Genomic DNA, 12,995 nt, shown 5'->3' on the forward strand with positions numbered 1-12,995 from the left:
GGGAACAGTTTCTCCCTATCTACTCTATCTCACCCCCTCATAATTTTGAACACCTCTATTAAATCTCCCCTTAACCACCTTTGCTCTAAGGAAAACAATCCCAGCTTCTTCAGTCTCTCCATATAACTGAACTCCCTCATCCCTGGCACAATTCTGGTAAATTTCCTCTGCACCCTCTCCAAGACCTTGACATTCTTCCTAAAGTGTGGTGCCCAGAATTGGACACAATACTCCAGCTGTGGCCTAACCAGTGTTTTATAAAGGTTTAGCATAACTTCCTTGCTTTTGTACTCTATGGGAGTAATTTTAATCCCCAAGAATGGGTGGTTTGGGGGTGGTGGCAGGTTTAAATAATAGCTTTTTTGAGCAGGACATCATCCCAGCTTCAATGCGTCCACTTCCGGGTTTGACCCAGGCGTGTTAGGATACGCGTACACAACAGACAGCAGGAAGTCCCGTCGGCCCTGCCGGTATTTAAAGGGCCATTTACATACTTAAAGTGCTTAAGGTGATTACATTGTTGTGGATTCTGCAAGAGAAATTAATTTAACTTATACCGAATGTATCTCCCATGGCCTCTGAAACACGCCATAGAAATGGAGGTGGGTTGCAGCTGACACTTATTTGGACGTTGAAACCAGTGATTGTCACATCTGAATAAAAGGTGAGCTTTTGCAGCTGGACACTCTGTTCTCTCAGACAAACCTTTGGCTGGGAGTTCTTTGTGTTTAGACTGAGATTTCTTTTTTGGGCCTGAGAATTATTGTGTTCAGACAACTTTACCTACATTTTGGGCCCCCTCAAACTGACATCAGGATGGGCGTCACAATGGATCTATTCCACAGTTCATCTGAGGAGGAGGCACCGCAGCAGGCACGGCGTGCAGTTCTGGGATCTGCAGGTGCACAAGACAGAAATGCGCCACAAGGACCTGCGAAAGAATAGAAAGGGGACCAACAGAAGGCCGAGGACGCAGGAGGCACTACCCACATGAGAGGGTGTACAAGCAAAAGCTGAGCTTCCTCTGAAGAGCAATGCCTATGCAGGCTTAGATTGAGTCGGTAGGTGGTCGCAGACATCTGCATACTGCTTCATGCAGAGCTGTTTACAACTGGGCCTGGTGGCTGCGCATTGCCCATTGCAGTTAAAGTCACCACTGCCCTCAATTTCTACACCTCTGGATCCTTCCAGGGCACCAGTGGTGACATCTCCAGGGTCTGCACATAAGTCGCTTTCTGCGTTGCACTCATGACCTGGGCACCGCGCTCCTGTTGCTGATCTCCTCTGCCACCTCCAGCCATGCCTTCTTAGTGGCAGAAGCAGGGCGCTTCCTCCTGTCTGCTGGGTAGAGGACTTCCCTCCTGCTTCTGACGCCAGCCAGTAGCAACTCGAGAGGAGTCCCTGAAAGCGGGGTGCTGCCATCCCCCTATGATGCTGCATTCTGGGAATTCTCTTCCTTTCTCCATCAAAATCCATTTTTGCAATGGCCCTTTAAATACTCCAGTTCATAGCATGTCATTCGAGCATGCAGAATGCCCGCTGCGCAGCTTGGAGATGCCAATCCTGGAAGTAAAATTAAGGGCCTTCAATTCAGTCTCGATCGCATAAAGGCACAGCATATATAGTCTGACTATATATGCTGTGCCTTTATGCAAATCCTCCTCACTTCACCTGACGAAGGAGCAAAGCTCCGAAAGCTTGTGATTTCAAATAAAGCTGTTGGACTAAAACCTGGTGTTGTGCGACTCCTTACACTTGACAATTAATGCATGGCTTAGGGAGACTGGGAACTGAAAGAAAACTAGAGGAAGTTTACTCAAAAAAAAATGCTCAATTACCAAAATAAGCACTTCTCTGTTATTTATCTTCAAATATCCTGAATGACAGCTGTCAACTTTGGGGAAATATTGGGGTAGTATGATTTATGATCATAGAAAGTGAGGCAGATTGTAGACTCTTTTATATCAGGAAAATTTTCCAATGTGTGATCTGTTGATCAGTTTGCTTAAGATGCTTGCATCAAAAAAATCTACCATTAGAAAATCTCCCCTCAGAGAGACGTTTCTTCAGCAGAGTGAGATATGTCAAAGTAGGTTACATTTTGAAACCAAAATGAGCAATTCTCAACCCAAACAATGGAGACTTCTCCAGTCAGCTTTAAGTAGATCAAGTACATACCAATTATCAACTACTTGGACAAGAACTATTATGCCAACATTATTAAGAAATTGTTGCATAAAAGATATAATCAAGTGTTACACAAAATCTATTTACATAATATTGTAACTCGATATATTTGTTGTACCTGCTCGTGCATATTTAATTTCTTGTTCCGACGATACTTTGTCTGAAGAACTGGTTCAGCCTGTCTGGGACAGGAAGAACTGAATTGAATGGGGACAGGTGATTATTTTCTAGTATCAATCTTGGAGAAAGGTATGTGGAAAATAGGCATCATTTTTGATTCAGAGAAAATGTCAGGCCTTCCTACACTCTGAATGATTAAGCTAAGGCATTCAGAAACCTTCAGGATCTAGATTTTTTTGTTCATGTAGGGGGGAATCATTTGGCTTTGCTTGATTTCAAATGTAAAGCCTGTTTCTACACAGAATATTCAGAAACAGCAGGCAAGAGATATGCTACGATAGCACTCTGCAGGATGCAAAAATCCTGACTAATTCCGTGAACAATTGGAAGTCAGTTAGAAGCTAGGCTTTCCGACTGGTTTTCTTTTGTTTGGTGATTAACATTCACAAACAGCAGGAATCAACATTCTTCCAAAGCGGCAGAAGAAAGACCAGAACCCACAGCATCATCACTGAGACATCCTGAGATACCAGGATAATGAAATCAGAAGGAGGTTGGATATTGTGTTACCAGTGACTAATCCATCATTACTTTGCTTTTAAAAAAAAGTGATTCATATCTTACATGTTAAGAATTTAAAAACCAAAAGTGTTCCAGAATCTACAGGACTCCAGTCAACTGAATATTTTACACCAAACATCATTTGTTGTTCCAAAACTTTGCTAAATCAGACACCAAGCATTATTCTATACAACAATAAAATAACTTTTTGATTATGGTAAATCTAAATTTCCACAATGGACTAAAATTTAGAAATTACAAAATGGTCAGGGCACATCCCTAAACATTAATCTGAATCACTTGGGAGATCCGGTATTGCATATTGTGAGATTTATTGGTTTAATCATTTACATGCTTGTTGTTGACCTACTAACAAATGAAGAGAGATGAAGGATTACTGGTTCGGTCTGAACACTTGCCCTGATCATGATTTAATACATTTTGGAACTAATTAAGACAAAATTAATTAAAGTCAAAATTATGCTTTTGCCACCTAGATGATGAAATTTTAACACATCACGCGTTTTAAATGAAGAAAGTGTGGTGGGGTGGGTTGCGAATTGGTTTTCGTTGTCCCCATTTTCCGGGTGTAAAATGGGGGCAATGTCGGGGTGCAACGTCCAGTGTCCGATCTGCGCCTATGCCACCATATTGGTAAAGGTGTCTTCCCAGGCGTCTGTGATACCCAACTGCCACAGACATTAGGCCTCTTTCATATGCAAATCAAGGGCCTAACGCTAGTTTTAAGTTCCCTCCCGGAAATTGATCAAAATTTAAGCGGGAGGATGCGCTGACTTTTTTTCAGTTGTGCAGTGGCCTAACCAACGGTTTTTAAAGGGACCACTGCAGGCTGTCAAAAAAATGTAGGAGCAGGCGTGCTCCTCCTGGCTCCACAGCACTACTGCAGGCCCACACGTAGTCCTCCTCCTGTTCTCCTCCCACGCCAGAGGACTGACCTGAGGGCTGATTACTGTGAAGCAGCCGATCCGCATTGGTCCCATGGTGACTGACGAACTGGCTCTGGAGTCGCATCAGCACCTGCAACTTGCCAATAATACTACAATGAGGCCTGAAGCCCAATTTCTATCATGCTTTAGGCCTCCTGGATCAGGCACGCGTTGAAAACAGCTCTCAATTATGTGCCCGACAATGGCTCATAATGAATTTCTAGCCCCTTAAATATTAAACATAGTTTAAATAAACTTAAGTATTGTGCGGTGTGGGCGGAAAGCAGATGGTCTCTCATTGGCAGTTTAATCTCACACTTGTTTAACAACAGGTGTCAGTGAATCATAAGTGAGATAGAAGGCAGTATATACCTTATTATAAAGTGGGATTTACTTTTAACTTTAAAAAACACCCGATATATTTTTTTTGAAATCTTTAGGATCTCCTGCTCATTGCTCATGGACAAAAACGAGCAAACCTTATGCCTCTCTCTTCCTGCCCATGAAGAACATCGGAGGAGAGATTTCCCTGGGTCAGTGTGCGGGTGAACTGGATTGCCTGTGCACAACGAATATTGGGAAATTGGGCGGGTCAGACCACATGCCTGTAAAGGAATCGGACCGATTTTCCTGCTATTCATTTAAATGGAGCAAAATCCAGCAGGTTCTTCTACAGGCGTGCGTTCTGACTGCCCGATTTTCTAATATTCACCCAGTGTGTCTGGGTATAAACCTAGGAAAATATCCCCAAGAAAGTAAAGCTGGAGACTTTCTCCAAGCTCACAGTCAGTAACGTCCTGCTCTTGTTATGCTTTCCCACTCACTCTCAGTCACTCATCCACTCAGTCACAGGCATGAACCCACGCACAAAATTACCACACACAGTATATTTCAGTGAAAGCATTGTTTGAAAAGGTTTCTTGCAGCCAGCATTGTGATATATGTTCCCCTTATGTTTTTTGTAGCTTGGATGAATTGTCTACCCGCATAGACAGTGGCCTAGCGCAAGCCAACACCTCACAGCACCCTGCAGTATTCTTACCAAGTGGTGAAAGCACCAGCCACAGCTACACCCATGCCAGAGAATGCAGCTAGTGAGTTTGACGATGTAGTACCTGCTGAGTCACAGTGCATGTGTGAAGAGCAAGTGATGGTGCTAATAGAGGAGCAGGAACCTGCTGTCTGGAAGCTAGCTTGCTTCCTTCCTCAGTTATGTGTCTAGGGATTTGGACCTCACAGGAGCTGCTTATAACAAGAGATTGCTGTCTGATCAGGATCATCTACAGCAGTAACCTGAATCTGTCCAAAATAACCAGCAAGGTCTAGTTGAAATGTTGGTGCAGTCCACTAGTCACATCTGTGCGGTCACGTGTCAAGGCTTCCCGGTACCACAGTCTACCATGGAGTGTGTGGCACCTGCAGAGGAACTGTCACTGGCACAAATCCTAAGAACAGTGGTGCATTTGCTATAGAGGACTTGGGTTTAAATCTTCAAGAGGCTCTCTTATCCAGCATTAACATGCTGAGGGATCAAATTAAGAGAATTTCGAGACAGGGATTCACAAACCTCCCAGACAGGGAGTGAGCAGCAGTAGTGGCATAGCTGGAGAAGGTTCGGATGAGGCTTCCGTCTCTCAAAGCGATGCGACAGCTGGCTCAAGAAACACTAGATGTGGCAGAAATAAAGCAGGGCTAGCAAGCCACAGAGTGGCACACATGGCTAAATCAGTTGCAGGACCACTTCATGAACCAATAGAAAAGTACAGGGCCGAGTGAATGACAAGCAACTTCCACCAAAACCCTGCCGCCAGCCATCACACCTACTCCTTTCACTAGAGAAGCACAAACTTAAGAACATAAGAAATAGAAGCAGGAGTAGTCCATCCGGCCCCTCGAGCCTGCTCCACCATTCAGCAAGATCATGGCAGATCTTTTACCTGAAAGCCATTTTCCTGCACCATCCCCATATCCCTTGATGCCTTTAATATCTAGAAATCTATCAATCTCTGTTTTGAATGTACTCAATGACTGAGCCTCCATAGCCCTCTGGGGTAGAGAACTTCAAAGATTCACCACCCTCTGAGTGAAGAAATTTCTCCTCATCTCAGTCCTAAATGGCTTACCCCTTGTTCTGAGACTGTGACCCCTGGTTCTAGACTCCCCAGCCAGGGGAAACATCCTCCCTGCATCTACCCTATTGAGCCCTGTAAGAACATCAACATTTCCCAACCTCTCACCATTTAAAAACTACTCTGCATTTCTGTTTTTCCTACCAAAGTGGATAACTTCACATTTTTCCACATTATATTCCATCTGCCGTGTTCTTGCCCACTCACTTAGACTGTCTTTATCCCCTTGAAGCCTCTTTGCATCCTCCTCACGACTCACATTTCCACCTAGTTTTGTGTCATCAGCAAATTTGGAAATATTACATTTAGTTCCGTCATCCAAATCATTGATATAGATTGTGAATAGCCGGGGCCCAAGCACTGATCCCTGCAGTACCCCATTAGTCACAGTCTGCCAACCTGAAAAAGACCCATTTATTCCTACTCTCTGTTTTCTGTCTGTTAACCCAGAAGAACAGTTGGGTTGGGGTGGGGGTATGCAGTAAAAATTATAATAGTTTGGAGCAGGAACGAATCCCTGCTCCAACCCGCCAAAAAACGCATTTCACCCAGACGCATCTGGGTGTGCGCGGACTTCAGAAATGCAGATGTTCCGCCGGCAATTAAAGCCGGTGCGATGACATTTAAAGGGGCAAATTCCTTGGCAGTTTCCATGATTCCTTCATTCTGCGTGAATCCAACATCTGGGCCCTCTTCCATGCACAAATCAGACTTAAGGGTTGGCTCCTTGGAGACAAGGGATATCCCCTGCAGACGTGGCTCATGATACCTCTGAGAAACCCCACCAGTGAGGCACAGCAGCGGTACAACGACAGTCACATCACTACCAGGTCTGTCATTGAGCAAGCAATAGGAATGCTGAACGTGCCCTTCAGGTGCCTGGATCAATCTGGGGGAGCCCTTCAGCACTCATTGCCGAGGGTGTGTGGAATAATAGTGGTGTGTTGCGTTCTGCACAACATCGCTCAACAGAAAAGGTTACTGCTGGATGAGGTCCCATGTGCTCAAGAAGCAGCCGCACCTGCCATCAACTTTGAAGAAGAGGAGGAGGAGGACGATGATGGGCGAACCATCAGCAGAGCAGCAATTCACCTGGCTGCTCATCATGCCAGGCAGTCACTCATATTTGATAGATTCTCACAGGGAGATCTGCAAAGTGATTATAGTCAAGTACTCAGACCACCTGTAATGACCACCACAACCACCAACATCACCGCAACCCCCTCCAAGGTTGCTCAAAACCGTCCTACGACGACACATACACCCATTGTAAAAGCACCCAATGGGTGGCAACAAATCTCACTGTTCTTGATGAAGCACATGAAAGGGAACTTTCACAAAAGGCAGTCAAGAATGGATAAGACATGGCAGTGGTGGTGAGAATCATAACATTTAATGTGAATTTAACAAAAACTAAATATAAATGAAAAACATGACAGTCTGTCAGACACTCTAGTGCATACCCTTGGTGATTACAAAATCTTCCACTTCCTCTTCTTACAACTTCTACGTGGTGCATCCCCTGTGGCTGCAGCAGAGGTAGGTTGCTCAGATTCATGCCCGGACAGCTTAGATGCTTTTGGCCTATGACCTCTGGGTTTTGGAGCCCGTGAGGGCCCCTCCAAAGACTGTTCCACCTGCACCTGTGCAGGGGCAGACATGGCCACCTGGACAGGAGGCAGCATTGCTGGTACCGGTTGAGGGGGGGTGTCAATGGGTAAGACGTGGGAGCACTTTGAGTGGTGTCCCCACTTCCATGTCCCCTTTTGCTATCATCACTCTCCCGGGCTGGGGCCACATCACTCTTACCACTCTGCTGAATAACAGTTTGGAGGACGTATGTGATGCCTTGTAAGGCCGCTGCTAATATATCTGTCGGACTGTTTAAGGCAGCAGAATGTTGTTCACCCTGAGTCTGCACGGCTATTGCCGGGGCCTGAATGGATTCATTTGTGAGCTGTGCTTGAAGTTCAATGGAGGCTGCCATTCTCTCCATCGCAGACATTCCCGCACTTACCTGCGCCACCAGTCCACTAATGCTGGAGGTGGACTCCTCCAACCTCTGCGTCAATGTGGAGACTGAGCGTGGCAAGTCTTCCAGTACGTCGCAAAGATGCGTCTGTACCTCTATCATTCTCCTTTTCAAGAATGGCCCCCGGGGTTCAGCTTCTGTGCCAAGCTGAGCAGAGCTTGGAAGGGAGTGCGCCCAACAACAGGGACTCTCTGCCCCTGCCACCAGTGTCTGCTCGTGCTCACTTGTGTGTGGTGACTCACCAGGTGACAACCCAACTACCTCTCTAATAGGACCTACCGAGGTGTAAATATCTGTGCTGGTGGATGGCTCACTAAGATGTGACGGTGCACCCTCAGAAGCAGGGAACTCTACTGAGGAATCACCCTCGTCCACTTCTTCAGTCCATAACGCCCCTGGAAGAGAACATACAGCAATATTAAGAATCATCGCAGAAGTAATGTTGTGATGAGCATCCTGAGATGTGCAACAGGTCAATCATTGATAGGATCAATCCATGTTGTGTGTGAGGGGTGTGAAGTTCTGTCATCAGACGTTTGCGGGGTGCCAGTCTCAGCATCTCCGATGGCCAGGCACTCCACCATACGACTTATCTCCAAGGCTTCCTCCTTCGCCTCTGTGAGGTCCACTATTTGAGGCGGCCCCCCTCAGGTCCTCACCCTCTCAAGTGCATTTTGCATTCTCTTCTTCTACAAGGGGAAAAAGTACAGATGTGTGAGTGAGTGAGGGTGACGTGGTTGTCTGATAGATGCATTGCTTTGGGTCAGGATGACAATGAAGCAAATGCATCAGGAGGGTGAGTATCAGACAGATTGATTACATTGGATCAGGATTGGGGTGAGCGGGAGAGTTGGGTGCACACATCGGGGTGAAGAAGTGTACAGAAAGTGAAGACAACTTGACACTGAGCCTTAAGGGGGTGTGAGGAGTGATGTGATAGAGTAGGCTTCGCAGGGCAGTATGAGAGGGGGGATAATGTTCACCACAGAATGCAGGTGAATCAGTAACTTTACTCACTTTTCCTGACCTGGTTAGGTCATTAAATCTCTTCCTGCATTGCAGCCGCACCGTGTTCCTGATGTTTACCTGGTTTACCTGGTCTGCCACCTCCAGCCACGCCTTCTTTGTGACAGAACCAGGTTTCTTTCACCTGTCCAGTGGATATAGGACCTCCCTTCTGTTTCTCACAGCGCCAAGTAATATCTCCAGGGCGGCATCCAAGAACCTGAGTGCTGGCTTGGCTTTGGGATATTCCTGACTCATTTTTGCCTCCTTTCTCCTTCAAAATGCCCTTTAAAGTGGCCCTTTAAATAGTGGACTTTAAACGTGTCATGCATGTGGGCAGTACGTCCGCTGCGGACCACACAAGAATTTTTTTTCCAGGTTTCCTACCCACTTATTGCTTGGGTTGAGACAAAGCGAGTGTTTGGGGAGGATGAGAGGGTTGAAGTAGAAGAGAGCTGAATCTTAAATCTGCGGCTGGGTCTAGGAGTGAGCAGGGATGCTGGGGTTTGGGCTCAGGTTCAGAGAGTAAAGGGAAATTGGGGCTTGGGCATGGACTTGGAAAGAATGGGTTGCCTCAATCCAAAGCCGGAAGGCAGCAAGATGCCACAAACTCAGCCTTCCAATCTCACAAAGAAAAAAGATAATTTCTGAGACTAAAGTGGCGTGGAGCCCTTGGAGCATACCAGCGCATCTCAGATGTCTTAACAGATCAGGGATACCTTTACCGTACTGTCTTGTTGGGGTCTCCAAGGTCATCGTTATCTATTCATGCTGCACAACTTTGCAATTCAAAGGAGCCTAACTATAAACCGGGGAAGCCAACCCAGAATCAAGGTGAAAACAGGATGCAGACACTACCCAGAGATACCAGTGCGACTGGGAAGGCTGATATGCCATGTGTTCATGCAAAGGACATTCACCTAAGTCCATGCCCTGGGGAGGCAGCGGAAAGCCAAGTACATGGAGTGAAAGTTGGAGTAGGAGTGGTGGGATTGATCCCTGATAACCATGTGAGCACTAATGCACAACTATCAGATGATTACAATGGACAACTATAAACAAAATCTTACTATTTATAATATAATGACACTGAATCAATGAATCATTACAATATTATAACTTATTTTTTAAACACCAAATAATCAGAAGTAAATAATATAAATTAGAAGCTTAAAAATTACATCTCGAGTACTCTAAATGAAATCGCAGGGTCGCTAAAAGAAAGACAAGCACCTTTCACGCCCTCAGGACATCCCAAACTCTTTACAGCCAATGAAGTGTAATCACTGTTGTAATGTAGGAAAAGCAGCAGCCAATTTGCACACAGCAAGGTCCCACAGACAGCAATGTGATAATGACCAGATCATCTCCTTTTTAGTGATGTTGGTTGAGGAATAATTTTGGCCAGGACACTGGGGAGAACTCCTCTGCTCTTCTTTGAAATAGTGCCATGGGATATTTTATGTCCACCTGAAAGGGCAAGATGGGGGCCACGGTTTAACATCTCATCCAAAAGACAGCACCTCCGAGAGTGCAGGACACCCTCAGTATTCAGAACCGACGACCTTCTGCCTCAGAAGCCAGGAACAAAATATGATTATATAATAGAAATAGAAAAAAATGATATTTTAATAGCATTTAAGGGTCTAGACAGAGTAGATAGAGAGAAACTGTTCCCATTGGCGGAAGGGTCAAGGACCAGAGGACATAGATTTAAGGTGATTGGCAAAAGAACCAAAGGTGACATGAGGAAAAACTTTTTTACACAGTGAGTGGTTAGGATCTGGAATGCACTGCCCGAGGGTGTGGTGGAGGCAGATTCAATCATGGCCTTCAAAATGGAACTGGATAAGTACTTGAAAGGAAAAAACTTGCAGGGCTACGGAGAAAGGGCAGAGGAGTGGGACTAGCTGGATTGCTCTTGCATAGAGCCAGTGCTGTAACCTTTCTATGATTCGATGATTTTAAGTTATCACTTATTATTTTTCTCTCCACCTACCTTCACAGTTGAGTAGAATCAGGGAAGTTAGCTGTACTCAGGATAGGGTGCAGAGCGAGCTGTTGCATTCTGAGTCTATCTGGGCACTAGTTGCTGCACTTGGGATTGTACTGGATGAGAAGCTAGTTGCTGTGCTCGGGTTCAGGTTGGGCTTGGGGAGAGGAGGGAGACAGTGGTATGGGAGCACAACTGGAGCAGGAGAACTTGGGGTGTGCCTTGGTGGGAGTGGGCCAATAGAATGAATACTGAGGTGGGCCTTGGTAAAAGGCAGAGGGAGCACAGCCAAAGCCGGGTCACTCAGGGTGCGCCTAGGATGGAGAAGAAAGGGAGGAAAGCACAGCTGAAGTAGTCAAGACAAGACTTGGAGGCAGCAGGGTGGAACAGCGGCCTGGGAGGGTGCAAATACTTAGTAGATTGGGTAAAATGCCCTGGGGATGGAGGATTAACAGAAGGTGAAACAGGGAATTATCTTGGCAGCTGGAAACAGGTTGACATGTTTTTCCCCAACAATTCAGTTAGTCTGTGGTGTCACATGGTTGTCATGGACCAGCACCAAGATCTAGTTGGTCTGTGGTGCCAACTGGTTAGCAGAGATCGACCATAACATTCTGGTTCACTCCACTCAGATGGTATGACAATCACAAAATGTTACGTAGATAAGCTTTTTAATAATAGAGATTAGGGACTTTTTTCACCTTTTCAGTGAAAATGTATTATGATGAAATTATGGTAATGATTGCTTTACCCCATTGATTGGATAATTGTTGCCTATGCAATAACATACTGATAAATTTGATGCAATCAATCCCTTATACAGTCTACTCCTTTAATGAAGTTGTTTTTTGCTTAAAAAAATTCAAATTGACAGCTAATTCAAATTAAACAATTTAAATAACACAGCAAAGGAGGTTTGTTGCATGAAAAATTGGAATTATCAGATGATTCAAATTAAGCAACTTCGAATTAAGAGAATTAGACTGTATAGTGTATTTTTCTTATTTAATAATTATAATATAATTATGCATAAAGCTGTGACAATTGACCAATATTTATTATTTACTCTCCCCTCCAACCACAGAAGTCCAGTTATAGTCTAACTATTATGTTTGCATACTCCTGCCCAAAACAGGACAATTAAAATATATGTAGAACACAAGGAAAAGTGCATGGAGCATTGGCTTCTCATCCCCTTCAGTTAATACTGTGAAAGCCCCCAGTTGACTGAAGCAGGCTATTCTCTCCTTTGTACAATACAGCCTCTGCTCAGAAAGTCTAAATATGAAAGTATCAAAACCTTTTAAAAAAAACAAACACAGAGTAGAAGCAGAAAAACATCAGATCATCTTATGCTGAATACTGGCGTGACTTATTTGAAACTGGCACTTGAATGCAATGAGGTCACCCTCAGTCAGTGGTAAAGTTGTGATTCTTCCCATTATGATGATGTATTTTATCTGTTTATTTGCTGTTAGCTGCCACTGACAACAAGAAACACATGGTTCCATTTTATACAGTGCATGTCATGACAACAATCTGTTAGTATCACGTTTTACTGTGCCTCAAATATTCTGGATCAATCCTCCAACTCCACCTTCCATTTGCATGGATGCATTTCTTTTGTAGTGAGTTATAAAGTATTATATAAAGGGTTTGTATTAGTGGGCTGCCCCAATCCTGTTCAATGGTATTTACAATATTTTAAGGCGCTAGACTTGTTACAACCATAGTGCTGCACAATAATCTAACGAGAGTTAAAGTTTGGCAGCATATAGGACAGAAAGGTAGGTAGGAAAGTGAGTTGTGAAGAGGACATAAGGAGTCTGCAAAGGGATATAGATAGGTTAAGTGAGTGGGCAAAAATTTGGCAGATGGAGTATAATGTGGGAAAATGTGAACTTGTCCACTTTGGCAGGAGGAATAGAAAAGCAGTATATTATTTAAATGGAGAGAGATTGCAGAACTCTGAGGTACCGAGGGATCTGGGTGTCCTAGTACATGAATCAAAAAAGTTAGTA

Source organism: Heptranchias perlo, chromosome 2 (genome assembly GCF_035084215.1).
Source record: "Heptranchias perlo isolate sHepPer1 chromosome 2, sHepPer1.hap1, whole genome shotgun sequence".
Taxonomy (NCBI): domain Eukaryota; kingdom Metazoa; phylum Chordata; class Chondrichthyes; order Hexanchiformes; family Hexanchidae; genus Heptranchias; species Heptranchias perlo.